Source organism: Tiliqua scincoides, chromosome 3 (genome assembly GCF_035046505.1).
Source record: "Tiliqua scincoides isolate rTilSci1 chromosome 3, rTilSci1.hap2, whole genome shotgun sequence".
Lineage (NCBI taxonomy): Eukaryota > Metazoa > Chordata > Lepidosauria > Squamata > Scincidae > Tiliqua > Tiliqua scincoides.
The window spans coordinates 89,339,088-89,367,027 of NC_089823.1; the positions used below are offsets into that span (position 1 = coordinate 89,339,088).

Sequence of the window (27,940 nt, forward strand, 5' to 3'; positions counted from 1 at the left end):
TTTGTCAACAGCCAAAGCCCAACCAGCACTTGTGTTCTGTACTCCATGGCGAAAGCTGCCAGGCTTCATTCCTTTTGTGTGACCTCATCTACATCCAAGATCAAGCACTTACAGTACTTTTAATGCAGGTTCAGGGCAGGCATGCCTGGGATGCCCAGCCCAAATCATGTGCAGGCTTGGCTTCAGCTTTGTTCACTTGTAAAAGCCAAAAAGCTCAGCTGACAGCTCAATTGTTAGAGTCAGAACCTACCTGCATATGTATTTTTCTCCCAGCTTCTAGACCCGTGATTGTAACCTGTTCTTCTGGAAACATGGGATATATCAGTGTGTAGTGACAAACCCCTTGGAACTTTGTACACTGCAAACAATTCTGCGGCAAATTCTAGCGCATACCCTCCTTTCAGACTAAATGCTAGCCAGGCCTGTTAGGCATCACCATCACCCTACAGGAACAGACTCAACATGTTCTCTTGAGACAGTGCTGTGCAAACAGACACTGGTGTGACTAAGCCACAGTACCTCCCCCATGTAGCAGCAGGAAATTGTACCTCCCCCATGTACCAGGAAAAAGCATTCTTTTTCTAACTCAGGTTTTATACTGTGTGAAAACAAGAACAGGTTAGGTATTTGCCCTTCAATGCCAGCACAGTTCATTCTCTTCACCTTTCAGTTTAAAGGGACTGTGGATAACAGCAGCTCCTGCCAGCCCTGCAATGTAGTCCACCATTAATATTGCAGATTTGAGAGGAACTGAGGCATGTCTGGATTTGCAACTCCAAAACCCCCACATAAAACATTTCTTACAGCCTCATCTTATCCATGTGATATGCTGGCAGATCCTGCAGTCTGCCCGCAGACTGCATAGGCCCCAATTGCTTCAGCCACTTCAAAAGTCTGCAGCGCACTTCCAATGGCGCAGCAGCCAGTAAGCCCTGTGCTGGCAACAGCGACCCACAGGCCAACCATCAGCACAGGTAGGTTGGTGGGTGGATTGGGGTGGGGGAGTCAGCTGGACAAGGGGTAGGATGGGGACAGATGGAGCAGACCTCAGTGGCAGTGGGGTCTACAGGATATGGAACGCTCATCTCAGGCCTGACATGCCGCTTCCACCTTAACGAGTCTATGCCAGCAAAAGAGTCGGCATAGATCTGCATAGGTCCATATGGAACTAGGGGGCAGTGGAAGAAGTAAAAAATTTCTTTGTTCACCTCTTCTGACTGATCTGGTCCCCAGCCAGCCCACAAGATGCAGTAGAGGCTGTGACAGCATCCCTGCATAGGATTGGGCTGTTAGGTAGCAGCAAAGGTCAGTTTTGATTAATTGCTCCTCAGAACACCTTCCAGCCCAAATTCGGAGATCAGTTGCACACACGAGCTTTGTGTTCCATTGATGTGCATGCTGAGGAGACCCCAGTCACTGCTGGCCTTGCCTTAAATGGTATGGGACTTCAAAGAAGATCTGAGTCAACTTTTGAATATTGAGGGGGGAAAAACCTGCAATAAACCACACACACACACATCTCCAAGGCCTCTGAGAGGAATTTGGACAGGAGGTGCAAAGGGTTTGGGGGGCACAAACTTTCTCTGGGGCCCTTTCCCTTCTCCACTGGATCATAATTTCATATGGTCTTTGGATCATAATTTCTACAAATAACAATATATCAAACTATGTGGACATTCAGAAAGTGCGAGTGCTGGTCTTCACACAGTATATGCAAACATTTTCTGAGATCCCAGGAAATTTCTAGCTCTCCTTCATTCACTCCAGTGCCCATGTAACCCCTGTACCCCCCTCTCATGGGTCCTGGTGAGATCAGAAAATGTAAGATCCTAAGAAATTTTTTCCCCCTCTCCTTTGGTTCCTGCATCTTTTTTTTGAACCTGGGCCCCAGTACAAATTATCCCTGCACCCCCTTCTCATGGGCCCTGCTCTCCAACTAATACAATGCAACTTGTAACTTCTTGTAAAATGCAATTAATCTAAGACCCATTTTGTACATTGTACATCAATAGAACAGGGTTACCACAGAGTGTACATTCACTAGAAAGTGTATTATCATTGATTCTATAGACAATCATTTAGTTATAGAAATATTTAGTTCTATACTTTTTTTTCAACAGCCCAACATAGGTGGATCATTTGCTGGTATAAATCTCATAGGTCGAAGAGGACATGTTGGGATCGGATCCAAGTAGGCCAGTTGGGGACCAGGGAGTGGTCTCTGCAGTACTTCTCTGCAGCTGCCCAAGCCCCAGGCCAACCAAGGATAGGATTAGGCCATTAACGTGTTCGGGCTATAGAAAGTGTAAAAATCTGGGCTGCCACCACCTCTGTGTTTCTGGTGCACTGTGGAGCAGGTGAGAAGACAAGAAAAATTCCTCTTTGCCATCTCTGATGCTGCTCTCACCTGTTGACAGGTGAGTAAAGTCCGGGGAGAGTGTGCTTTGGAAGGGTGAATTACTGACAGGGAGGGCTGATGAGGAGGGGGATGTAATTTCCTCAACCTAGAATTGTCTAGGGAAATGATCCCATTTTGTCCTGCTCTTCCTAAGAAAAAGTCAAATAATTTCTGAGCAATTTTAAGACAAGTGGAGAAGAGCCCACCCATCTCTAAAAACAACACACCAAATCCACATAAGAGCCACCATCTCTACCTCCTCTCTCAAAACTATTTCTACAGAGGCTTTCAGAAATCTCAATTGATTTTCCTTTTCTTGTATTTTATCTCTTTTCCAATGGAACTTTTATCAAACGCTGTGAGACTGAGCTCTTTCTCACTTCTGCCTTTTCTCCAGCTTTGCTTTGCATTGATTTTCCATGCTGGTTCACACTTGCTGAGCTACAGTTGACCAACCAGACCAGGGCTGGAGAGCAGAAGAACGGTCCATAAAGAAATATGAATGGAGCAGAGGGAAACATTTTTCTGTGTTTTCATCACTAAGGTCCCCAAAGCCAATCAGGATTAGGCTCTTTGTGATATCAGAGGTTTTTTCTAAGGAGAGTCCAGATCTGGTCTAGAAACTGTCAGAGCAGCTCTTGGTCTTTGGTCACAAGGCAACATCCTGTTTGTGCTCGAGCTGGATATGCCCTACCATGACTTTGTTGCAGGGCTGGAGCAGCTCTTGTCACTGTTGCTCTTCACTATGTGGGGTTTCAGGTTGGTTTACCATTCTTCAGTGAGGGAAAAGAATGGTTTACCATTCTTCAGTGTGAGAGGAAAGAGGAGCCCTGGTCTGACTTAGGGGTCTCCCTGCAAGATCTGTCAATACCTCACCCAAGAAGAAGGACCTGAACCTGTTCACTGTTGTTCTCTTCTGAATGTAAGAACTAGTTTTTTGACCTAAACCTGAGGACCATGAAGGAGGGCTGCCAGAACTCCTCGGATTCATACCCTAGAACTGTTCACACATGTAAGTAAATGGAAAAGGGCCAGGCAGGTGGAGCACCTAGCAGTGAATGACTATCAGCTATCTCCCTGCTTCACCCTTTAATGGGGAGTGAACAGGGAAAAGGTAACTCAGAGCCCAATCCTTACCGCCAGGCTCCTGCCAGAGCTGAGCCAGCATGCGGTGGGTGCCCGCGTTCAGCAACTTGGCGGTCTCTGTGACCACTGGGCTGCGGAATGGGAAATGGAGGTGTGGTCAGGGCGTGGGGGAGGTGTTCCCAGGGGCGGGAAGAGGCGGGTCCGTGGAGCCAAGCTCTGCAGGATTCAGGCTCGGGCAGGGCTGCTCGCCCTACACAAGCGCCTTCACTTTAGCGGCGACCAAACAGTCACTGCTAAAGTGAGTAGTCCCATTGTGGGACTGCTTCCCTTAGTCAGGGGAAGGGGACGAACATCTCCTTCTCCCAAGGAGCCTCCAGTGGTAGCGCAGGAAGCTCTGGATCCGGCGGGAGCCCTTTGTGGAGCCGCCGGGTCCCGCAGCGCCAGGCAGATCAGGATTGGGCTGCCCGTCCGCCACCACCCAAAGCTAAATCTCCCCCAAATGAAAAGTAGCCCCCAAATCTGGGGAATCCCCTAAGAATCAAGCAGCAGCGGAATGTGTGTGCCAGTCTGTAACTGAAAAATAACATATGGATTCAAAAGAAACAAAGACCAAATAGTCTGCCTTCCCACACATCCTCAATGTTTTATTCTTCTCCTATTTGTGTAACAGGCTTGTGGGTCCACAACCACAACAAAGAAAGAGATATGGACTGATAAGCAACCTCTCTCTTAGTCAGAGACCTCACGGGAAGTGGAGGGCCCTCTGGTTTCTTCGCTTTCTCACATGAGTTGACATGGCCCTTCATCTCATCTTTGTACCATTATTGATCTGCTCCATCATAAACTACAGCAACATGTTCTGCGAGATATACCGTAGGAAGAAGAAGGCTGTAAGAAGAAAGTAAGTGGCAGCTAGTGTCCCTTTTTGCTGTGCTCAAAGAGAGCCACTATCCCATAGTGTCAACCTAAGATCCACAGTGTGGGGGATATGACATCATACAGCATAATCCTATCTTGCACTGTATCCAGTGCAAGACTGGGGTTAGATTCAGCTCATCCAGAGGTAGGGCTTACCCCCAGATAAGCCACCACAGCCCCAATGGGTCTCCTCAAACCTGCGCCAGCTCAGGAGGTGACACAAGTCTGAGAACAGAGCAGCTTGGAGCCACTCCACACTGCTTGGGGAACAGGGTTGGAATCCAACATAACTGCTGGGTCCCAGCCCTGCCTCGTGCTCTCCACTCGCCCAACCCCTGGAACATTCTCTGCCAGCCCTCCTCCTGCCTCCTCCCCTCCCTCCCCAGACCCCTGCATTGGCTGAGTTTAGCCGACACAACCTTCCCTCCCCAGGTCAGCGCAGAGGCTGGATGCAGCCTCCCCGGGCCAGTGTATGTCCCTGCGCCAGCCCAGCCACCTCCCAAGGAAGCGCATATTTGTGACCCTCCTGGACCTGCACAAGGGAATTGTGCTGGTCTAGCACAAGTTTAGGATTGCACCCACAGAAACATTGTGCCATGTTTTGTTCCCATCTGTGGCTATATCAACCCTGACATGACTTCCTATATCTGGAAGAATGAGCACCTGGAAGAAGTCTCTCTGCAGTGCTCAGCTGTGCTTCATTTCTGTTCATCAGTGTGTTGGAGTTCAAATGCCTGGTATTGCTTTTTGTCCACTAGGTGCCAAGCTTGTTTGCCAAAAACATCCTTGGACTCACTCTGCTCTTAGAGCAGCACCCTTTGGCAGGCGATGAAATCCCAAGCCTGTTGGGAAGCCCACCGTCTCCACCACCTAATGCACCGAAGGAAGATGCAGCTGGAGGTGCCTTCCCAGACCTCTGGAGCTGGGCTAAAGGAGATTCACTGTGAAGTCATGACCCACCATATTGTCAAATTTAATATTAGAAAGAAATATTTCAAAGGCTTGCGGGGGTGCCCAACGTCCATGTCCTACTGCCTTGAAGAGCAGTTTTTCCAGCCTGTAGGCATCACTGAGGCACACCCAGGGCTGGTGCCAGGCTATTTTGTGCCCTATTCAAGGCTAACTGCTTACACATACATATACACAATGCGGATACAGAAACTGTGGGTATTGGGCACACTATTCAAATTCTGAAGCAGCCCCCACACACCTTCACACACACTCACACACACACACACACACACACACACACACACACACCAATTCTATTACCTTAGTTTTTGTGTTTCTTCCACGCAGTCAACAAGCCTGCACACTACAGGCAGGAAAGCAGACGTATAACTACTGCCCTGGCTGCTACGCCAAGGGAAGACACATGACTACCTCTCAGGCTCTGCCCTAGTTATGGAGGAGACACTGGTGAATTTGCACCCCTGTTCCTTTTCTTGTGGAGAAGGAATGGAGGTGGAAAGCCATTGCAGCAAGTGCCCCTCCTCCAGGGAGAATCCGGAAGCAGCTGCAGTGAGCACCCCCTCCTCTGGGAAGAACCTGGAAGTGACATCACATGACATGATGCCAAGTGATATCGTAATGTCACTGCCCTAGGTGCTGAGGCAGTGTGTTGTGCCTTTGAGGGAGACTAACTCAACGTTAACAGGAAGCACTTCCTGTTAATATTCAGTAAAACACTATCTAGCATACACTCTGGTTCAGAGCCCAATCCTGTGGTCCGTGGCACGGCTCTGTGCTGCAGACTACAGTCGCAAACATGCCATAAGCTGGCAAGCACAGCTTCTTTCAATTGTTGGACATTCACCTTTGTATCTGTTTTGATGGTATCAAGCCAGCACATTCTTTGCCTGTCCCTTCTTGTTCCTAACAATTCCAAACATCATTGCCTTCTCCAGTGAATTCACACACATGACATGTTATATGTATGTTGTGGTATCAATCTTAAAATAATAAATATTTTTATTGCATTTTTGCAGTTGCGCTTATTGCAGTTGCAGTTTTTGCATGGGTTAAAAATGTGCATGAAACTGTGCCCCTCAAAAGTTCAGTATTGTGCCCCCTTGAGGTTTTCCCCCTAGGCAGCTGCCTAGTTGTCCTAATGACAGCTCTGACCCTGGTAACACTGTGCACATCTTTCCTCAGTTGTGGCAGGCGCAGTGCGTTTTCAGCGAGGGAGCCCCTGACGAGGCAAGGAAGCAAACAAGAGAAAAAACACCTTTTGCAATCCAGGGCTTTCATCATTGTGCAAGCCATGCTGGTCCCTTTTCCTGCATTGCCAGTCAACCTCTGGCAGACTTCCTGACTCTGTGGAAATCACAGGAGCCCTTGTAGCAAACAGTGCGGGAGCTTCCTTCTGAGGCTTTGCTCCTCTGAAGGCAGGAAACTAACTGATGTGGCCATATCATATTTCCCACTCCAACGTTCACAGCTGAGTTCTTCCCAATGTACTGCACCTCTGGTTTTCAACCAAGAAAGCAGGGTTCCCCCAACAGGAAGCACTTTTTGATACAATGTATTTCCTAATCCTGGTTTTTTGCAAGGATGTTTCCCAAGAATTAACTGATGTTGCAGTCTCACTACTGCAACTCACTGAACAAATCAATCACTGTACACAATATATCAGCCAGTACTCAGTGCATGCCTCTGCTTCCCTCCCCAGGGCCTCTGAAGGAATTTTATCTGGAGGTACAAAGTTTCTTTCGGGTCCCTTCCCAAAGGGGGAGGGGATGATACAGAATGGGGGAGGGTGGTGACAAGCGTAAGCAGAACAGGGGTGGGTGGGGCAAAACAGAACAGAGGAAGGTAGAAAAGTCTTTGGAGCTCAGGTCTACTGTGCTTCCCAACGCAGGGCCCAGGTCTACCGGCTCATGCAGTGTTGGCAGCTAGATTCAGTAATATGGAAAACCAAATGTACTCCTCTCTAAAATCTTTTAAATATAGAAAATCATTGCAGAAAATTAGCATCATCTTATTTAGGTTCATGCTAGAAAGTGTCCTTTTTGCAGCAAAGCATACTTCTGCAGCAGCTGTAGCCCTGCAGCTGTGTCCCTGAGCTCCTATACACTCCTTCACAGCCAGCAGATCTACACTCCAAAGAGATACTGTAGCAGACCGGTTTCCTCCCAGATTTGACACTGTGTTAAGGAGAGTCGTGTGTGCATTCCTAGGCCCATCATATATGGCTTTTGGTAGCAGCAGAAGCCATGCACTTAGCATCCCACACAGGCAATGAGTCTGGGTGAGATAGGAAAATATAAGATCCCAGGTAATATATGGTCTCCTTTGGCTCCTGGGCCCCTTTTTTTGACTCTGGGCCTGGGTACAAATTAGCCCCTTCTCATGGGCCCTGCACATCTCTGCTCTGCCTTCAGTGCAATGAAAAACCACAGAATTCTGCATGATTGTCCCAGACAGTTGGATAAGAAGAGGATATATGAACAAGGCAATGAATTGTATTTCACACTGGAGAAATGTTTTAATGTGAGAACTGCACAATCTCTGCATGTGGACAAGTCAGGTAGATCCATTTCATGTGAATAACTCTGTGTGAGTACTGATCAACATAAGCTCTATTCAGACATTACTTATGCTCATGAGCTCATGGCCAAGGCAACAGAAAAGTCATCCACCCATGCCAATATACTCTGAAGTCCCACCTCCCCACTGACCACAAGTATCATGTTTGTGCCAAGGAAAAGATCCTTTCCCTCATTTGGGATGCAGGGAGCTCTGCATTCCAATTAATAGAAATGCACAAATGGTCAGGGGTGGGTCTCTGTATAGAGCCTCCAGCATTGTACATGGTTCTGAGGACCTTCCAATGATTTCTGCTTCTCAACTTTTCCTCCAGCATATATGGTAACACAGGGAAAGGGCCCTTAAAATCTGCTGACCCAGGTAAGCAGCAACTGAAGCCCAGGCAGAATCCTCTTGTACAAGTCAGCTGCTTACTCTCTTCATGGAATCATTCATGTTTCCAGTCCTGAAATTGTCCGAAGTTATCCAAATTCTCCAGATTTGAGCCTTTGAAGGGATAACTGGACAAAGCAACCACAATCATTTCACAGGGTCTTCTGGGCTGACCTTCCTCAGACAAATGTAGTACAGTAGTCAGTTCTGTTAGTACTATAGGATTTGTCCCACTGTGCAACATTTTTCCCCCTTCACTACAGGCCAAATAATGCCAGCTTGAGTACAGCATGATTTTAACTTCCCTTAGCCAAAAAGTAAATGAAACGAATGGGAAATAACTTGGCTTAATGCTCCAATTAAGTGTTGCACATTAGAAATAATTTCTTTAAAAAAACACCTGAATGCATAAGTGACAGCAAGGCTATGATATAAAAAGCTTTTTGCATTTCACTTCTGATTTACGGCACAGTGCGAATGTGTCATCCAGCCAGTTCCTCCGTCACCCCAACCATTTCCAGGACACTCATGCAGCAGCAGGCAAATTGGAAATTGTTCTTTGCTGTCAATGTTTTCAGGTAGGAATGTAACCTTAGCAGAATGGGCTAATGACAAATGATACAGTTTGTCCAGCTGTGCCAATGGGGCCTGCACTGCTTCCTGTGTTGGGAAGGCAATCACAGAGGCCTCCTCAAGATATGGGAACATTTGTTCCTTTACCTCGGGACTGCACTGTGGTTTCACCGGTGCTGGAAAGTGGGATAGGATTGGGCCCTCAGTCTGTTGCCTTCCGGACCATTGGAAGACATCTTGAAATATTTCCATCAGCCAATGGCACCAGTATCACCTGGTTTGCCAAGCCAAGTGGATTTGAGTGTGTTGTGTTGTGAATGAAATACACCCCAGCTAGAACTTTCTGTAGTTCATTCCTCTGATTGGCTGCTCTGGTGGTGCAAGAAGCTAGCATTTGGTACTTAAAACTCCCAAAATCCCTGTCTAATGCATATTTCTATACTACTGTGTACGAGTTACAAATGGCATGGTTTCCCCCTGCAATACAACTCCTTATGTTTAAACTTTATGTATCCCATGGGGACCAGATATTATAATACATGTGCTGGATTCAAACCACTGCTACTATAGTACTAAAATCTGCCTGTAACAGATCCAAAGCTGGGATTTGTTTTGTTACCTGAATACGTTTCCCCACTCAGATTTCTCCATTGACTCTAGCAGTGTGCAATGAAAATGTAAAGAAGCCAAGCCTGATATCTTTAGCTCATGACGTGAGTGTTCTGCTGTATGCCTGGCAGATTGCCTGATCTTTGAGCTCAGCGATGCCCTGTTCCCTTGCCATCAAAACCAAACCCAAGCTGATAGCTGAAGCTTTCATCTCCTCTCCAGCACTGGGAGCAAACAAAAAGTCTCAATACTCAAGAGAATGGCTGGAACTCGACAAAGTGTGTGTGTGGGGGGGGGAATAGCTCCTCGCTTGCTTTGAACATGGTTATTTTTCAGGAGTGATAACCCAAGGCCATCTGTACACTGTGTTTGCCTTCACGAATAAGGGAGAGGGATGGAAGAGAGCAGAAAATGGAAAGTAATTAAATGGTGCTCTGTTCACAGCTTGGCAGCTGACACTATTAAGGCCCTGCATCAACAATAAAGGGAATCTGGAAGAATATCTTACATAGTGAGAATAATTTAGAACAGCACCCACACACCAATGCAAGAGGTTATACGACTGTGAGACACTGATGGTGATTCTAAGCAAAGTGATATATATTATGCTAAGTTATTTCATCGGTAAAGCATCAGTAAAGCAGCTACCACGTTTTCCAGACTCACAAAGAGAGTCTGGTCCAACAAGAAGCTGACAGAACATACCAAGATCCAGGTCTACAGAGCTTGCGTCCTGAGTACACTTCTGTACTGCAGCGAGTCATGGACTCTCCGCTCACAACAGGAGAGGAAACTGAACACTTTCCACATGTGCTGCCTCTGACATATTCTCGGCATCACCTGGCAGGACAAAGTTCCAAACAACACAGTCCTGGAACGTGCTGGAATCCCTAGCATGTATGCACTGCTGAAACAGAGATGCCTGCGTTGGCTTGGTCATGTTGTGAGAATGGATGATGGCCGGATCCCAAAGGATCTCCTCTATGGAGAACTCGTGCAAGGAAAGCGCCCTACAGGCAGACCACAGCTGCAATACAAGGACATCTGCAAGAGGGATCTGAGGGCCTTAGGGATGGACCTCAACAAGTGGGAAACCTTGGCCTCTGAGCGGCCCGCTTGGAGGCAGGCTGTGCAGCATGTCCTTTCCCAGTTTGAAGAGACACTTTGCCAACAGTCTGAGGCAAAGAGGCAAAGAAGGAAGGCCCATAGCCAGGGAGACAGACCAGAGACAGACTGCACTTGCTCCCAGTGCGGAAGGGATTGTCACTCCCGGATTGGCCTTTTCAGCCACACTAGACGCTGTGCCAGAACCACCATTCAGAGCGCAATACCAGAGTCTTTCGAGACTGAAGGTTGCCAATACAATAAAGTTATTTCAGATGAGCATTTCAGAGTGCTTCTAGGTGAAAGGTTTTTCCAGGCATCAGACACAGGTAGAATATGTTCACACATGACATGTAATTCAGCTGTGAGGCTCACTCATACTGTTTATGAGATCATAATTAATGAGATCATGAGATTGAGACATACAAAATTATGCAAGGGATGGACAGAGTGGATAGGGAGATGCTCTTTACACTCTCACATAATACCAGAACCAGGGGACATCCACTAAAATTGAGTGTTGGGCGGGTTAGGACAGACAAAAGAAAATATTTCTTTACTCAGCGCGTGGTCGGTCTGTGGAACTCCTTGCCACAGGATGTGGTGCTGGCGTCTAGCCTAGATGCCTTTAAAAGGGGATTGGACGAGTTTCTGGAGGAAAAATCCATTATGGGGTACAAGCCATGATGAGTATGCGCAACCTCCTGATTTTAGGAATGGGTTAAGTCAGAATGCCAGATGTAGGGGAGGGCACCAGGATGAGGTCTCTTGTTATCTGGTGTGCTCCCTGGGGCATTTGGTGGGCCGCTGTGAGATACAGGAAGCTGGACTAGATGGGCCTATGGCCTGATCCAGTGGGGCTGTTCTTATGTTCTTATGTTCTTATAATGAGATGATGGTTAATGCAGACAAGAATGGGAAAGAGGTACACTCTTAAAGTGAATGAGTGCACTGGGACACACAGGTTTTATATTAGCACTTCAAAATGATTGAGTAAGGAAACATTTTAAACCTCATTTAAAAATGCCCGTAGTAATACACACTGTGTATGCCGAAGGCCCCAGGTTTAATACCTGGCGTCTTCAGATAGCCTTGAGAAAAGATCCCTTTCTGAAATCCTGCCAGCCAGTGTAGGCACCACTGATATAGTTGGAGCAAGGGTCTGACTCATCCAAAGGCAGCGCCATACTAAAATGGGCAGGGCTATCTTATTCATGAAGGATGAGGCTTGTGTCAGTAGCAGGTGGCAGGGAGCATGGCAGATTCAGCATTCCCTCTTCACCCCATCTGCCACCACCTCCCTCCAGCCTGCAAAGACAAAGTCACACTGAGGTGGCAGTGGCACACCAGGGGTGTCAGACTCTGTTGCACCATCTCTGACGGTAGGATACATGATTAGCATGTTAAGTGTGTGTTGCTTCACATCCAGGTTTGGGAACTGAATGTTTGAACGTTCCTGTGCATTAAAAGGAAAAGAAATTCTACCCCAAGCCACTGCATATAAACATGTTGTGTAGAAGGTTAGGATAGAATCTTCTTCTGATGTACCATGTGGGTTACATGCCTTGAAACAGAGTGTTAGGACCAATGTTTCCTGTAAGAATTAGCACCACTGAATGACGTCCGTCGTCGTCGTCGTCCCCCATGCCACACAGAGACATGGTAATCCTGGTGGTCTGCAATGACATCATCACCAACTTCTGGGTCAACCAAGCTCTAAGCCAGGGGTGTCAAATGGAAGGCCTGCAGGCCAGATGTGGCTCTCTTAAGTTCTAAACCCTTGCGCTCTCTCAGCACCACCATCAGCTGCTCTCAGCTACTGAGCTGTGCTGAGCTGTCACTGTTAAAAGGGCAGGCTGCATAATAATTGGGCTCTCCCATATCTTGAAAATATGATCCAGATTTGCATATTTTCCCTTCTGTACATCTCTTTACAGGTGAGGAGTATCTATGAGAAAAAAAGTGCTTATTGCAGGTCATGACCTGCATAATGACATCACTTTGTCATAATGCATAATGCATCATGTCATCACATGAACACTACTTGGCCTGCTGTATTAAATGAGCTTGACACCCCTGCTCTAAACTGTGCAGAGTTAAGTTGAGAGATAAGCGGCCACATGGCCACAGACCACAGAGGGGATGCTGGTTGGGAACATGTGAGGCTGCCTTATACTGGCTCTGGCTTTTGATACTGCTGGCTCAGTACTTTCCAGGGGTGTCAAACATAAGGCCCGGGGGCCGGATGCAGCCCGTGGAAGCTTTTCACCCGGCTCTCAGGCTCTCAGCTGCTGAGCCATGCTTAGGTGTTACTGCTGAAAGGACAGCCACTTGAAAATTGAGCTCTCCCGTATCTTGAATATGATCAAGATATTTATACTTTCTCTTCTGTCATTTGCAGCTAATGAATTCCCAAGTGAGAGAAAGTGCTGATTTTTGGTGCTGAACTGTTTAATGACATCACTTCCTGCCTAATGACATCACTTTCGGCCCTCAGCAGGCATCATGAATGCTATTCGGCCCTCTGTATGAAATGAGTTTGACACTGCTGGTCTACACTATGTTGCAGTGACTCTCCAGGGTTTCAGACAGGTGCCCTTCCAAGCCTCACCTGGAGATTCATCCTGGGGCCTCCAGCATCCAAAGTGCGATCATATGGATGAGCCCCACACAGAGATAAAAAATATACTTCCAAGGCTCAAGCTTCACATGTTTATTTTTATTTATCATATTTTGTCCTTAACCCTCAACACAACTTTAAGGCAGCAGATTGGTTGGAGCCTGGCCAGTTAAGTCTAATCCTCTATCCACTGAGTTGCAAACACTTTGTGGTTGCAGCACAGAAGTGTCAGGGTCACTTTACAGGCTGTTTGTACTCACATAGAAGAAAATGCATATAACTAATGTAATGTAATGTTCATGCTTAGAGAGCAAACAACTCCTTTGCATGACTTTGGGATAAACTCCCCTGCCCTGTCCCAGAAATGTCTTGAGCTCTCTTCCAAATCTGCACTACTTCCTTTCCCGAGAAACCTCGTCACTCCAGTTGACATAAGCAAGTAATGTACTCTATGTGTGCAATTAATTTTGAGCCTGGGACATATATCATATGCACTGAACACAATGATTTACAGTAGCTTGATATTGTGGTTTGTTTCTTGCATGTTAAACAGCAGCTTTAATAATAATAATAATAATAATAATAATAATAATAATAATAATAATAATAATAATAATAATAATAATAATAATAAATTAATTAACTTTATTTATATCCTGCCCTTCTCCCTAACGGGACCCAGGGCGGCTTTTAGAACAATACTGAGATCTGCTGAGATTAACCATCACCTAACTCTGATGCCCAACCTTGTATGAACTCTACACTCCTCTTGAGTGTAAGGATTGGGATTGAGTTGCCGCCTAGTGTGGTCTCTTAGGCTGCAGTTCTATATACACTTACTTGGAAGTGAGCCCCATTGAATGTAATGGATCCTACTTCTAATTAGACATATAAGATAAGATAAGATAAGACATATAAGGGGCACTTTTTCAAGTGGGCACTCCTTTTTTTAGCAGGGGGAGAGTAACTGGCCCACCTCACCCCAGTACTGTCTGTTCTAGTGGCTGTCTGCTGGTATTCATTTGCATCTTTTAGATTGTGAGCCCTTTTGGGACAGGGAGCCATTTAGTTATTTGATTTTTCTCTGTAAACCGCTTTGTGAACTTTTAGTTGAAAAGCGGTATATAAATACTATTGAAATACTGTTGATAAGATTGTGCTGCTAGTAAACTTTAGAAGGACAAATCACTATACTGTATCTAGATGCATGGATTAATAGCAGAGCTGGCCATGAACTTCTGGTGCCTGAAGCAGCATGCCAAATGCTGCCTCCCCTTTCTTCAAGCTGTACTTCTCCCTGAATTGGAAAAAGATGAGAAGGGCAGACCGGAAGTGTGGAGTGGTGGGCTACACTATAGCATCAATAATGCTCGAGTTCACCTCTCTCATCTTCTCCACACTTCTATTCCATCTTCCTCATTCTGTTTCAACTCATGGATTTGTGGGTAGAGGAGGAACAGTGGAGGTAAGTGTCAATTCTCCTCTTCCAGTGTCAATTCTTAAATCCAGGTTATGCTCGTTTGGCTACATATCATGTATGGATACATATCATGTATGGATAGCCATCGCCTAGAGAAGCAAATGTATCTTGTGAAAGGTGTAAGAACAGGATCACAAGGATGGCAAAAAAAAAAAAAATAGCTAGACAACTTAATGGAGGACTTGAAATATACAAATTATGATTTACAAACAGCAACCCATCGAAGCCTAATATGCAGTGGGTGGGCCCATATCGTGGAGGATGCGGCTACACTGTATCAGAGAGAACTTCCAATGGCATGATCTCTGGCAATTTGCATGAAGAAGAAGAAGAAGAAGAAGAAGAAGAAGAAGAAGAAGTAGTAGTAGTAGTGGAGGCAGGTGGGCAGGTGGGCAGACACACTACCAATCTGCTATCTGAGGCAACCTCAGTTGGCCTCATGGGTGGACCAGCCCTAATTAAAAGCACTTTTCATATGACATTATATTTCATGATTGAAATAATGAAGCACATGTTTGAGAGGCCTTGCTTCACAGTAAATAGCTGGATTGAAAACAGCTGTTGCAGTCAAGCTGGTGTTTACAAATCAAGTTTAATTGGGACATCTCAGTGCACAAGGCATATATTGCAGCAGGTTAGTTTTTAAGAGTCATGAATTTGTGTGGAACGAACGTGCATGGGTACGGCAGGATCAGAGAGGCAGGCTCTGTACAAATTTATGCAAGGTCATTAGGGTTCTCTGTTTCAGCATTTTGTTTTAAGTGAGTTCTGTCTATACAAGTGTTTCCTAGGTTTCTATTAACTTGGAGTCACATCACTACCTCAAGATTTTCTGGAAGTGCTCAAAGTCTTTCTTGTTTGGATTGGCTCATGACAGCTGGGATTAAAAAAAATAGAGATAATAGAACAGAAGTAACTACTTCTAGAAATTGTTCTATTCTAAAACTACTAGTATATAGCAGAACGGAAATAATTTGAAATCAGTTGTTCACATTTTAAACTGGGAAGTCTTAAATTTTTTTAATCTGTTTAGTTTTAATTTTTTTTTTAATGGTTGTTACTCAGACTTAGACCCTTGGGACACGGTGGGATATAAATTGATTTTTTTATTGTTAAATGTTTAACAGTCCCTGCCAAATATTTCTTACATGGCAAAGTATTGGATGCATGGAAACAGCCAAGATTCCAAACCTCCTGATGTTGTCTTGGAGTCATGGAAGTAGGAGAGAACAATGTACCACTTGTGAAATGCTCAGAGCGGCAGCAGTGCGATGACATCAGTGCTTAGCCAGGCTGGGCACTGGGCCCTCACCTATCAGTGGGCCTGAATAACCAGGCAGACACCTGAACCCTTAGTGCTGGTATCAGTGATAGTGCCCAGTGTGGGGATGGGCAGGACATCCAGCACTCGTCAGAATCAACAGTGTGCAAATACTTTGAGCAGTTGGCTGGCTGATAGGTCTGGGGGTCGCCCTCAAGAGAAAATTGCTTAGAACATTTGGGAGTCTTTATATCAGCCTGTGACACCAAATTGGTTCTCTAGTGGCACCTGTTTTTCCAGTGCTGGAAGACTGTGGGTTGTTGTATGAATACTGCAATTGGAACTGTATTTCCCTCCTCTGGCCACAGGCCCAGTGTCACAGACTTCAGAAAGCCAGTGCCTGATTTACAGGGCTGCCATTTTGAACCTCGCAGTACTTGACACTGCTAGATTAGGAAGCATGTTGAGATGTTCAGTCTCTTAGAAGGTAGTACCTCCATCCTGCTCATGCTATTAAGTGAAGGACCAATACTTTGCACAGTTGCAGACCTACCATAGAAGTCTATGGGGCAAATGCCCTGGGTGCGAGTCTCTAGGACCCAGCGGAAGCCTCTCTGAGGCTCCCGATGGGGTCGGAAACTGTGCTTCCGGTTTTCCGGAAGCACGGTTTATAGCACTGGGGAACCTCAGAGAGGCTTCCCTGATGTGGGCTCAGGCCATGCAAGGTTTCGTGAGCCTCAGGTGAGTGGGGTGGATGGATTTGTAAATGGGGAGGCGGTGACAGCCCGCGGGGTGCACCATCGCGGACCTTTGCCCTGGGGCGCGGGACTGGGGACATCCGCTGATGGCTTTGCATGCAGAAGGTCCCACCTTAAATCCCTGGCATCTGCAGGTGGGGCTGAGAAAAACCCATCAAATGCCTGGAGAGTGGCTCCCAGCCAGTGCTGACAATACTGAGCTAGAAAGACCAATGACCTGACTCTACATAAAGTAGTTATCTATGTATTGCATTCCATAGGGATGAAATTGAATGGCATAGGCCCACCTTAACCCATCAGTAGATAGGATTACCTGAATCTCAATGACTTACAGCTGTCACTCTCAGTAACATTCCCCAACATCAGCTCCATCCATATTTTCATCCATCCGAGTCATATTTTCATTGGCTGAGGGAGGGCAAGAGGAGGAGCCTAAGGATGTTCTTGCCTTACAATTGACTGGGGAAAGGAAGGGAGACAGGGAAGGCAGTTCATAGTGATCACACTTCTACCATGGCTGATGGGGAGGGGGAACCCTCATTGAAAGACCGGTTACAGTGGGACTACTTCTGAGTAGGGCTACAAAGGATCAGGTCATCCTGGTAAGCTTCACAGCTGTGCTTGACCCACCTCTCTTGCCGCTTCTGTCCCGGCTCTCTCACAGTCCCACCCACCTCTTCTGACATCAGGGAAGTGTTCAAAGAAAACTCCCACACACACACAGAGCCCAGCAGCAGCCCCGTGTTTCCACAGTGGGCTTTTTAAGGGGGCGATGCGACAACTCAAGTCAAATAGAGCCCGTAAAGGATGACTGAGAGACTCGGAAAGTGCTCCTGTTAAGACACTTTTTCAAGTCGAGTCACAGAATGCGGTGACTCAGCGACTTGACTTGAGTCAAGCCACCCTGGATTTTCCCATCCTTGCTGAATAGTATCTTGTTTGTTGGTTTTTTACAATACAGGTTAGTAATATTGAGTGTTCACATTACATGCAACTCTGCCAGCCTGAAATAGATACTGGATCAACAACATAAATCTGTTCTAAAAATACACTTTTTCTTGAACTCAAAAAGAAGCTCTATCGATGCTTGTTTTACATCCCTTCCTAAATGAAAGTGCAGAATCCCTTGTATACAGAGGTGACATTAGCTGACCTTTCTCTTTGCAGCAGTCATGACATTTTTAAAATTCAACATTTAAAATAATCAACACCACTGAAAAAAATGTGTGTCATTTCCGGAAGTTTATTTCAATGGCAAAGCTTTCCCACCACAATTGCAAGTGACTTATATAGAGTTTACACGGCATCCTACCAGAACAGATTTGTGAAATCCTATGCTGTTCACACTGACGAGAAAGCTGTGGGTTTCCCGACTCTCTGTGCTGAAGCAATGTCAGTGCCACCTTTCCGAGTTCAACTATAATATGCTCCCAACGGCACAGACCCACTTCTCCCCTGACTCATATTAGTGGTGAGCTCAGCAACCTCTTGCTATTATTCCACAGCCCTCAGGCAATTGTACTTTCAAGGAGCAAAGACTGACCCCAGACCACAATTTACATTTTTATCAGCCTTATTTTCCTAAGCACATCCAGAAGTACTTTCAGGGGATCATCCGTATGAAGCGGGGTCAATCTGGTAACACTTTTCTGAAGGTAGCAAATGGACATCAGGGGACACAATGCATTTGCCACCCTGAAAATGTGATTTGTTTCCCCTTGCAATCTAGTGAGATATCTTATTTGAACTCAAGTCTTCAATGCCTAAGTCCATTGAACTATACTGGCTTTTGGCATCCTATACAACTACCTTATTATCAGGCTTTATATGTTTCTGTTGTGAAGTGTTGTTGAAGCTGTATCCAAATGACAGAATTCTTCCTATAGAGTCGTGTTCTTCAACCTTGAGTCTGGACCCCAAAGAGGTCAGGAAGCCTCAGTTGTGTGGTCGCAGCAACTTACAAGAATGAAAAAAGTTGAAGATCACTGGACTAGAGCACTAAAAGGGGGAGACATCTGGTATACCCCTTCAGATGTGCTCCCTTATCCACGAGGGTTCCATTCCGGAACACACACACACCCCCACACAGATAGCCAAAATCACAGATACAGGCGAACGCCCGCCCCCATGTTCTGGACCCTCCGGAGCCCGGCAGAGGCCGTGGATGAACCTGCCTCCAGAGGGGGTGCACGATCCACACATAACTGAATCCACGGATACAGGATCCGTGGATACAGGGGTCCCCTCTATTGCAAACTCACTTAAGTCCAAGCCTGAATGTTGGAAACCTTCCCTTTTTCTGTTGGCCTTTTGGCTCAGGTTTCAGTCTGAGGAAAATTTGAGGAAAATTGAATAATTGTTGATAAAGATGTATTCAGTTTTGCTGAAGGGATATGCATCTTTGAATGAATGAATGAATGAAACAAAACAGGAAGTGGAGTCCATGCTCAGAGTGCTCCGAGAGCATTTGTACTTCCTGTTTTGCATAAAGGGACAGCACGGGGAAGGATAATCTCAGTCTATAATAGTGACACACATTTTATTTGGCACTTTACACCTCAAATAATAGGGGGATAGTACAATTAACACCAAATCTGTGGAGTGTTAGCTTTTTAAAGAATGCAAAAATGTGCTCTTTTTTTTAAATAGAGATGCTCATTTATTTACACCTTTCTTCCAATTCTGCCTTATCGTAGCAAATTTTCTTTAATGTATCATGTATTCTGGCAGGTGTCCAGATGATACTATTTTGCCTGAGCCTTAAGTGATTCAGCCAAGCTGTTCTTCTTGAAATTGGTGTTATAAGTGTTACACATGTTTTTGAAAAACTTTCATGCTTTTTGCCATATTCATAGAGCCAGAAGAAAAGAGAGTGCTGACTCATGGCCACAGCCTGGTGGATCGAGGAACATAAGATCATATTTCTGACATTCTAATTCTGATTTCAGTCCAGAGCGGCTAACAATAGTCTGATCTTATGAGGCTTTGCACTAGCAAAGCAACACCCAATATAATGTTTAGGGGTCCTTATGCCAGTAAAACACCACCAGGGGATGCAAAAGAATGATAGGATAGACCCGAAAGAACAAAATACATTGCACAGATTGGTAATGTTCCCAGAGCATTTTGAAGTATTCGCACTGTCTATATACTTCCCACCACTCACACAGCCACAATGCTGAAAATGCTGCTGATGGCTGAGATGCTACCAACCACTTGCATTTGCATGGTTGATTGGCTTATCTATCACCCATGAGGTCCCATTAGCGGCAATTGTGATCCCATCATAAAGTGAATAGCATATTGTATAGACAACTTTGTTTTACTCCAGAGAGCCAATTGGAAAGTGTTTTGATCACATAGTGAACCAATTGTAAAGTGAGGGTCCACTGTACATGATTTGTCTTCGGAACTGGGCACATGGCTATTGCGGCACCGCAACAGTGCACAGCTTGCTACTTCACATGGTGTTGAGGTTCATTTTGAATGATTGATAAACCTTTGGAGGAAAATTGTGGGTTTTTAAACATTACCTTTATTCTGAAGAACAGACACCTTCTTGGCTTTTAAAACAGAACAAGCTATAGCAGTCAATGAACGCAGCTTACAGTCAGCAGATGGAGAACAGCCTTGAACCATGTGGAATGAATAGAGGTGTTCCTATACATTTTTTTTCACAGATTTTGTTTGTTCTCAAGGAGGAAAAGTGCAGAAAGTCATGTTTTGTGTTTTTATTCCAAAGATGCGTTTTTTATACATTATAATTATAAAAATAATTGTTTTAAAAGTGTACTAGTGGTAGCTGGTATAATGTCAGCAGATACAGCCATTACCCCTAACCCCCCCAGTTTAGTCCATTATTTATTTATACTTTTTCACAGATTTTCCAGTTTATTTTTGTTCAGATTTCAGGATTGTTTTTTTAATTTTTTTATTTTTTACAAAAATGAGAAGGGCAAAAAGCAGTGTTTTTAAGCACAATCCTCTGTTGGTCTACTCAGAAGTAAGCCCCATTAGCTTAAATGGGGCTTACTCTCAGGAAAGTATGCATAGAATTGTGGCCTTTATCTTGTTATGACAAAAAAAATCACACCTCTAGTAATAATGTAGGAAGCTCAGGCACAAACCCTTCATATAAAAGGTGTGACATAAGCATATCCCCAATTTTTACCTGTGAAATGCTGGATAATATTCAGCAGAGCCCCAGAGAGAGTGGGAGTCACTCTCTGATCCCCTTCTTACCAATAGCCAATGGGCCTTTCAAATCCATTTGCTGCAGTCAGAAACCAACAACTTTTCCCAGGCTCTGAAGAGAATGTGGCTGGAATCAAGGCTTAACCGAGGCACTCGGACATTAGAATAATTAGTATTGATACTGAATTTTTAAAGGTCCCTTCTTCCTATTATCTGTTTATACTGACCCTGCATAGCACTGCAGCAGTGATCTATTACGAATGTGCGACTACTTAAAACAAAAGCCGGCTCGTGTCCTGTTCCCTTTCTCCCTTTACTGGCTGTAATAAATAACAGTTCTGTGAGTGCCTCATAAAACGTGGGACTGCAAGTCTTCTTCCAGGTCGCCTGAGGACACATGCCTATGGATTTTCCTCCGGCTTGTTTTCAAAGGTAACCTCACACAGGGAATTCCTTTTGCTATACTGTACTTGCTTGGCACTGAAACCCATATTTAGCCTGAAAGAATATAATGATTGCCAAATAACCAAAGCCTGCAGCTTGACACACACTTACATGGGAGTAATGAACTCAACAGGACTTCCAAGACAACATGGTTAAGGATTTAGTCATTATATTGGGGGGGGGGGCTACAAGATCAGTAGGAAATGCACATGGGGAAGGGAAGAGATAAGCCTGTACTGATATTCTAGCACAGGGGTGTCAAACATAAGGCCTGGGGGCCGGATGCAGACTGCGGAAACTTTTTATTCGGCCCTCAGGCTCTCATCTGCTGAGGTGTTATTGCTGAAAGGGCAGCCCACTTGTAAATTGAGCTCTCCTATATCTTGAATATGATCAAGATATGTATATTTTCTCTTCTGTCATTTGCAGCTGAGTTCCCAAGTGAGAAAAAGTGCTTATTTTTGGTCATGAACTGTTTAATGACATCACTTCCTGCCTAATGACATCACTTTCAGCTCTCAGCAGGTATCATGAATGCTATTCGGTCCACTGTATGAAATAAGTTTGACACCCGTGTTCTAGCATTTCCCTATGGGAGATAAATTCAAGACTTGGATGCGCAAGTTTCAGAAGAAGCAAGTGACCAATTACCCACCTCACCCCTGGCTGTCAGCATACCAGAAGAGCACACACATTCACATTTATTTTGCATGTTATGATGGCATATATGGGTATATTCCCATTTTAGCCTTACAAATCTGTCAACTATGCTGAGAGGCAGAGAGGGAACCAAAGACTATCCACCCAATCCTATACTCCAGAAATATCATATCTCCACACATGCTGGTCCAGTGACAGCCCCACCAGCACAGAAGTCCACCTACCAATAGATGCCAGCACAATGCTGGAAGGATGCAACTCTACTGGTGGAGAGACCAAATTGGGGAGAAGATTGGGGCATAACATTGGAGGGATGTGGGAGGCATGTGAATGTGACGTGTTAGAAATGTCCTCTCTTTCCCAACACTTATGCAATCTAACCTAAATCCATTTTGGTTTCTACTAACCAAATTTCCTGCACCATGGACACTTACCCAAGAAAAGTGACCAAAAATGGAGGCAGTTTCTACTGGGAATGAAACCTCAAAGAGCAGCACTGACACCTCCAAAGAACTGAGAAATGACAAAAATGCTCATTGTGAACAGCTCCAAGGGATGGAGAAGTTTTGAAGTTCTCTTCTCCATAGAGCCCCCCTCGTCCATTCAGATGACACTCCCTTCCCTACTGAAAGCCTCCACATTTCTGCTTGGCAACACTGTCCTGCAGTCAGGAAGCCTCTTGCTCTTGTAGCTGCCCTCAGAGAAGCTACCTTCCTGGCTCAAAGGAGCACTTTTTTGGCTGTATTTTCTACCCCCTAGAACTTGGAAATCATGCAGCCCAGCAGAATGGAACTAGTAATCTCCCACCACCACCATAATTCTGATCTTCATAACTCTCCCCTAAAGCCTCCATTTCCATGTCTTTTAAAGTTTCCTGCTAAAACACCTTCTTCTGCTGGCTGACTGGGGAGGAAACCTAGAAGAGCTCAGCCTCATGCAGTCACTTTCATCTCTCTTTTTCCAATTAACTCCTGCTTGGCTACAAGCAACCCTCTACAGTTATTTCTTTCACTTGCAACCATTTAAAGTTCTGTTACTGATCTCCTAAGCAAGTTAGCAGAATGTAGACATGCCTTTTCCTTGTTTGCCTACACAAGCGTTTCCCCTATCTGCAGGGGATCTGTTCCTCCCCCCCCCCCCACAGATACAGAAACTGTGGATACAGGGGAACCATATAGGTGTAATGCTCTGCATGTCCCCACACCCCCTGCACCCATTACCTTCCATTTTCTTCATTAACAACTAGGCATGTTCCTTTTTTTTGGTTGGCAACCTTATAAGTGCAAAGCGACAGGCAGGCAGCCTGTATACTATGGGGACAAAGTCAGATGTTAACAGGAAACAGGACAGTTCCTGCTTCCTGTTAACATTCCGATTCCCCCTAGCATGCATGCTGCCTCTCTGTCACTTTCCTCTTACGGCATCTGTAAAGTGAAGAAACATGCCTGGTTAATATAGAAAATGAAAAGTAATGGGTACGGGGGGGGGGGCCCTGTGGAGAACTGAAACCACAGGTACAGATCCACAGATATTGGGGGCACCTGTATTCTTCAATAACAACAACCAGTATTTATATACCACCTTTCTTGGTCATTTGATTACTCCTTTGACTTTAATACAAGGAGGTTCATATAGGCAGGCTTTCTCTAAACCCCCAAGGGTTTTTTTACAATAACGAAATTATAATCTTTCAAGAATCAAAAAACATTTCAGATGGATCTTTCACAGTTTGGTATCTCTTCTGGACATAGTTACCTCCCACGCTGACTGACAAACAGTTCCTTTTCTCTCACTAAAGGGCAGCCAAGATGGCTTCTTTGCTCACAACGAAGAGCAGGTGGAATAGCTCAACTCAGCTTATCAGTCACTTCTCCAGGTCTCTCCATTCACAGAAGCTTCCAGTGATCTCGAACTGGCAACCTTTGGATGTTAATTTTGGGCTTAACAGCGGCTCTAGCCTCTAGACCAGACCTTCTACCCTCTTTTAAAAAACTCTATCTCCTTTTGTTCAGCTCTATCTTCTGGTATCTATCTGGTAGCCTAATTTTGAGGCACTTTGAGGTGTCCCACTCAACCATGTCAGTGGTCCCAAAACAGTAAGACACTGCTGAATTTGACTGCTCACTATTGCTAATTACCCAAATTTGAGTCAATTTCAGCCCAATCCTAACCAACTTTCTAGTGCAGCTACAAAACAGCCCCAAGGTAAGGGAATACATATATTCTCTTACTTTGAGGAGGGCATTGTGATGGCCCCACCACCTCAGAATGCAGTGCACTGCATCAGCGCTAGTACATTACTTAGGAGTGTGCTGTTGGGAGTTTTTGTGTGTGCATGTGTGCACACGAAATGAGCAGTGTTGGCAACAGAGGAGGAATCAATGTGCACTATATCCCATGTATCCCTTGGTGGTGGAAAAGCACTAGAGCTGGAATAGGAAGAAGTCACCCCATGGTAAAAGGAAGGAAAGAAAACACTAGGCAATTGCAGGCCCAATCCTATCCAACTTTCCAGTGCTGCTGCAGCTGTGCATAGCTGTGTTTTCAAAATGCTTCCTTCCCCATACATGGTACATCTTAGAGAAGTACCATGTAAAATTGTTCATGGAGTGTTTTCCTGGAGGTTTTTCTTCCTTTTTGCAAAAGCAGAGTCATTCTTCCAAATGCCCCCTCCCCAGTATATGATGCTGCTTGCAAAATATGATGCAATGCTGCAACAAAGCTCCAAACAGCAGGAACTCCTGTCTTCTTTTTCCCCAGGGATATGTTTTACATTACCATTGATAACCAACATTTGATGAATGTCAAGAGTCTCATATGAATGTTGGGGGAGGCTGAAACCTGTAGAAACACAAGAGTGGATGTTGCCAGCAGTCACTTAACAGCACAATCTGATGATGAATGTTTATTCGGTAGTAAGTCCCAGTGGGGCTCATTTTCCAAATGGGCATGAAGTGGATTGCAATCTAAATAACATGATTATCAGCATTCATTGGTCTATGTCAGTGGTTCTTGGAGGGGGATGTGCCCCAGTGATTACAGCGCCACAAGCACCCAGAGGTGGTCGCGGCCCACCACACTGAGCACCACTGGTCTATGCCATTCTCAACATTTGTCGCCAGCTGTACTACTTCACATGGTCCGCCTATTCGAAGTATCACCAGAAATAACTGATGACATCATTGCCAATTACATCTGGGTTGGGAGGTCAGATGCAATGTGTCAAACATCAGTAAGAGGCTCAGGGTGGACAGGAGGGCTTTTTTGAGTCTGGAAAAGCGTGCTTAGGCACCTCCTACCTCTGTTTGTTGCGTCACATTTCTGGTTGGGCTGCCGGGTGGCAGGGTCCCTTGAGCACCACCAGACAATGCCTCACAGGTGCTGCTGGTTGAGAATTGCTGGTCTGTGTCCAAAATTCAAGGAAAAAGTCTGGTGCCTAATAGACATCATGAAATTCACTTGAAACAATCGGCATTCCATTTTACTGCCACTGTCTTTCATGCTTGGCACCTGTGCCCGATCTAGGGACAGATCTGGGGGGGTCATGGGTGCTTGGACTCCCCAAACTGTCACACCAGGGGGGAAGGGAGGCTGCTGGGCTGGGGGGCAAAGTCAGGAAAAAGGTGAACACCTACTGGGCAGAGTGTCTGACCAGCCGAGCTGGAACAGGAGGCCAGGTTTACCTGGCAGGTATAGGAGGCTCCAAGTGCAGGCAGGAGCCCAGGTCTACCTGCCCAGCCAGCAGCCACAGAGGCCAGTTCAGCCAGGAGCCCAGGTCTACCCAGCAGGTAGAACAGAGGCCTGAAGCTCAAGCAGGAGCCCAGGTCTACCTGCCTGGTTGACCTGGGCTCTGGCCCCCCACCAACACAGGCTCTGCCCCTGGCCCCACCTCTCCTGGCAACCTGCTGCTGCTGCTGCCCCTACAGTGAGCGCGCGCCCCTCCTTCCCAGCGTTCGAAGCTCTGCCCGCGCGCTCACTCCCACCCCAAGATTCCACCGCCTATGACAAGAACGGGAGGCGTTGATGCCTCACCTGACAGGGCGCCACTTCCAACCGGCCCCGCCCTCCCTGGGAAGTGGACTCTATGGTCCGGGGCTGTGTGTAGAGCGGCAGAAGGCGCGCGGTGCATGCCGGGCCATCCCCCTCTCGCTGCAAGTCCTCCGAGGCTGCGCCGCGCGGACAACCGTCTGTCTTTTTTTTTTCCTTCCCTCCTCTCCCTCCACCCCTCCTCCCCCTCAAGATGGTGGCGCTGGGCTCCGGGTGATCCGAGAGGAGAAGGCGCAGCGCGGCCGCTCCCCCCCCGCGAGCCGCTGACACCATCTCGACAGCCACGCGCGCGCCTAGAGCGCCGACGGCCTGCTCCTGCCCAGGCCTAGCCTGGCCTGGCCTAGCCTAGCGCTGTCCCCGCCTCAGCCCTCGCCCGCTGCCCTCCGCGGCCCTGCACCGGCCTAGCCCAGGCGGGGCGACCACCACACGGGACGCAGCAGGAGGAGGCAGGCCGCCGTCCCTCCTCCTCGCGCAGCCGGCCTCCACAGCCCGCCGGGCCAGGGCGGGAAGAGACAGCGACAGCCGGAGCGCAGGCAAGTCGGGGCCGCGCCGGCGTCTCACGATGGGGGAGAGCTCCTGCCGGCCCGCAGGCCTCCGTGTCCCGCCGCGGCCGCCCACTGGGCCGCTTGTCAGTCGGCGCGGGCAGGAGCGTGGGGGAAGGAGGCCGCCGCCTGTCCCCTTCCTCGCCCTTGCAGCCTCCCTCCCCTGCATGCTTTCCCGGAGGCAGCCCCGTTGAACTCAGTGGGACTTACTCCTGAGTAGACACGCCGAGGAGTGGGCCGTCCCCTGTATGCTTTCCTGGGAGTCAGCCCTACTGAACTCAGTGAGACTTACTTCTGAGTAGACACGCCGAGGAGTGGCTGTCAGGCCGGTGCAGGAGATGTGGGGAGGAAGAGGCTGCAGTCCTGTCCGCACTTGCACGGGAGTCAGCCCCACTGACCGTATTGGGCTTGTTTCTGAGTAGACAGGCATAGGAGTGGGCTCTGGGCTTGCCATCACCCAAGCCATCTACAGCAGAGCCCACCAGGCAGAAGAACACATTGGTCAACTTGAGGCACTTCTGTGTGTGTGTGCTTAAAATGGAAGCACTGTGTGGAGAGGTCAGGCCAAAGGTTCATCTCACTCTGTCTCAGCAGTAGGTGGCTAAAGAAGTAGGGGGAAGAAGATCCTGGTTTGGCCTGGCGTGATCTTTCCTTTTGTGCCTCCTCTAAATAACTGGCTCTGAGGGTTCCAACACAGGCAAACCATTCCCATGGATGTCTTCAAGCAGGCTGTGTGTTGATGTGCTTGTGTTTTAGTGCAGCGTGAGTGACTGCCAGGTTTAAACTTGTACAGACCTTTATGCAGATTCTGGTTCCCGAGTGGAATTGGAAGTGAACAGGTTGCAAGTTTTCTCCGCAGTTATCATCCGTTCCAGCCTATATTGGGTGTGAGGGGCTTCACATTTTCAGTCCTGAGTTTAGTGGAATAAACTATTTTTACGTACTTCTCAGGGGCCAATCTTATCCAACTTTCTAGCACCGGTGCAGCCACAATGCAACCCCAAGGTAAAGGAACACATACCTTGAGGAAGCCTCAGTGACTGCCTCCCCTCTGCAGGATGCAGTGCATGCCCCATTGGTACAATTGCACCAGCAATGGAAAATTGGATAGGTTTGGGCCCTCAATGTCTAAGTTTGGCATCAAAATCTGAATATACACAAGTTTAAGAAGTGAAGTTGTCACTCAAGTGATTCTGTAAATGAATGTCCTATAGCAAGCATAGTCCACTCTTAGTGATGGGTGTGTCTTCTTGTTTTTTTTTAAGTACAACCTTTAGACTACTGGTTTTCAAACTTTTTAGCACCTGAACCCAATTTTTAGAATG

General features: G+C 46.5%; 1 protein-coding gene and 1 long non-coding RNA gene across 4 annotated transcripts in view; one reads left to right on the plus strand and one right to left on the minus strand.

Annotated features, from left to right (window-relative positions):
- Positions 1–27,116, minus strand: part of LOC136644301 (uncharacterized) — a 42,420-nt gene extending 15,304 nt beyond the window's left edge. The window contains exon 1 of the long non-coding RNA XR_010794082.1: positions 26,908–27,116. This is a non-coding gene — a long non-coding RNA (uncharacterized lncRNA). The remainder of the gene's footprint in view (positions 1–26,907) is intronic.
- Positions 26,168–27,940, plus strand: part of UBE3A (ubiquitin protein ligase E3A) — a 39,444-nt gene continuing 37,671 nt past the window's right edge. For all 3 annotated transcript variants that reach the window (XM_066620040.1, XM_066620039.1, XM_066620041.1), the window contains exon 1: positions 26,168–26,606. The gene's annotated coding sequence lies outside the window, so the exon portion shown is untranslated. The remainder of the gene's footprint in view (positions 26,607–27,940) is intronic.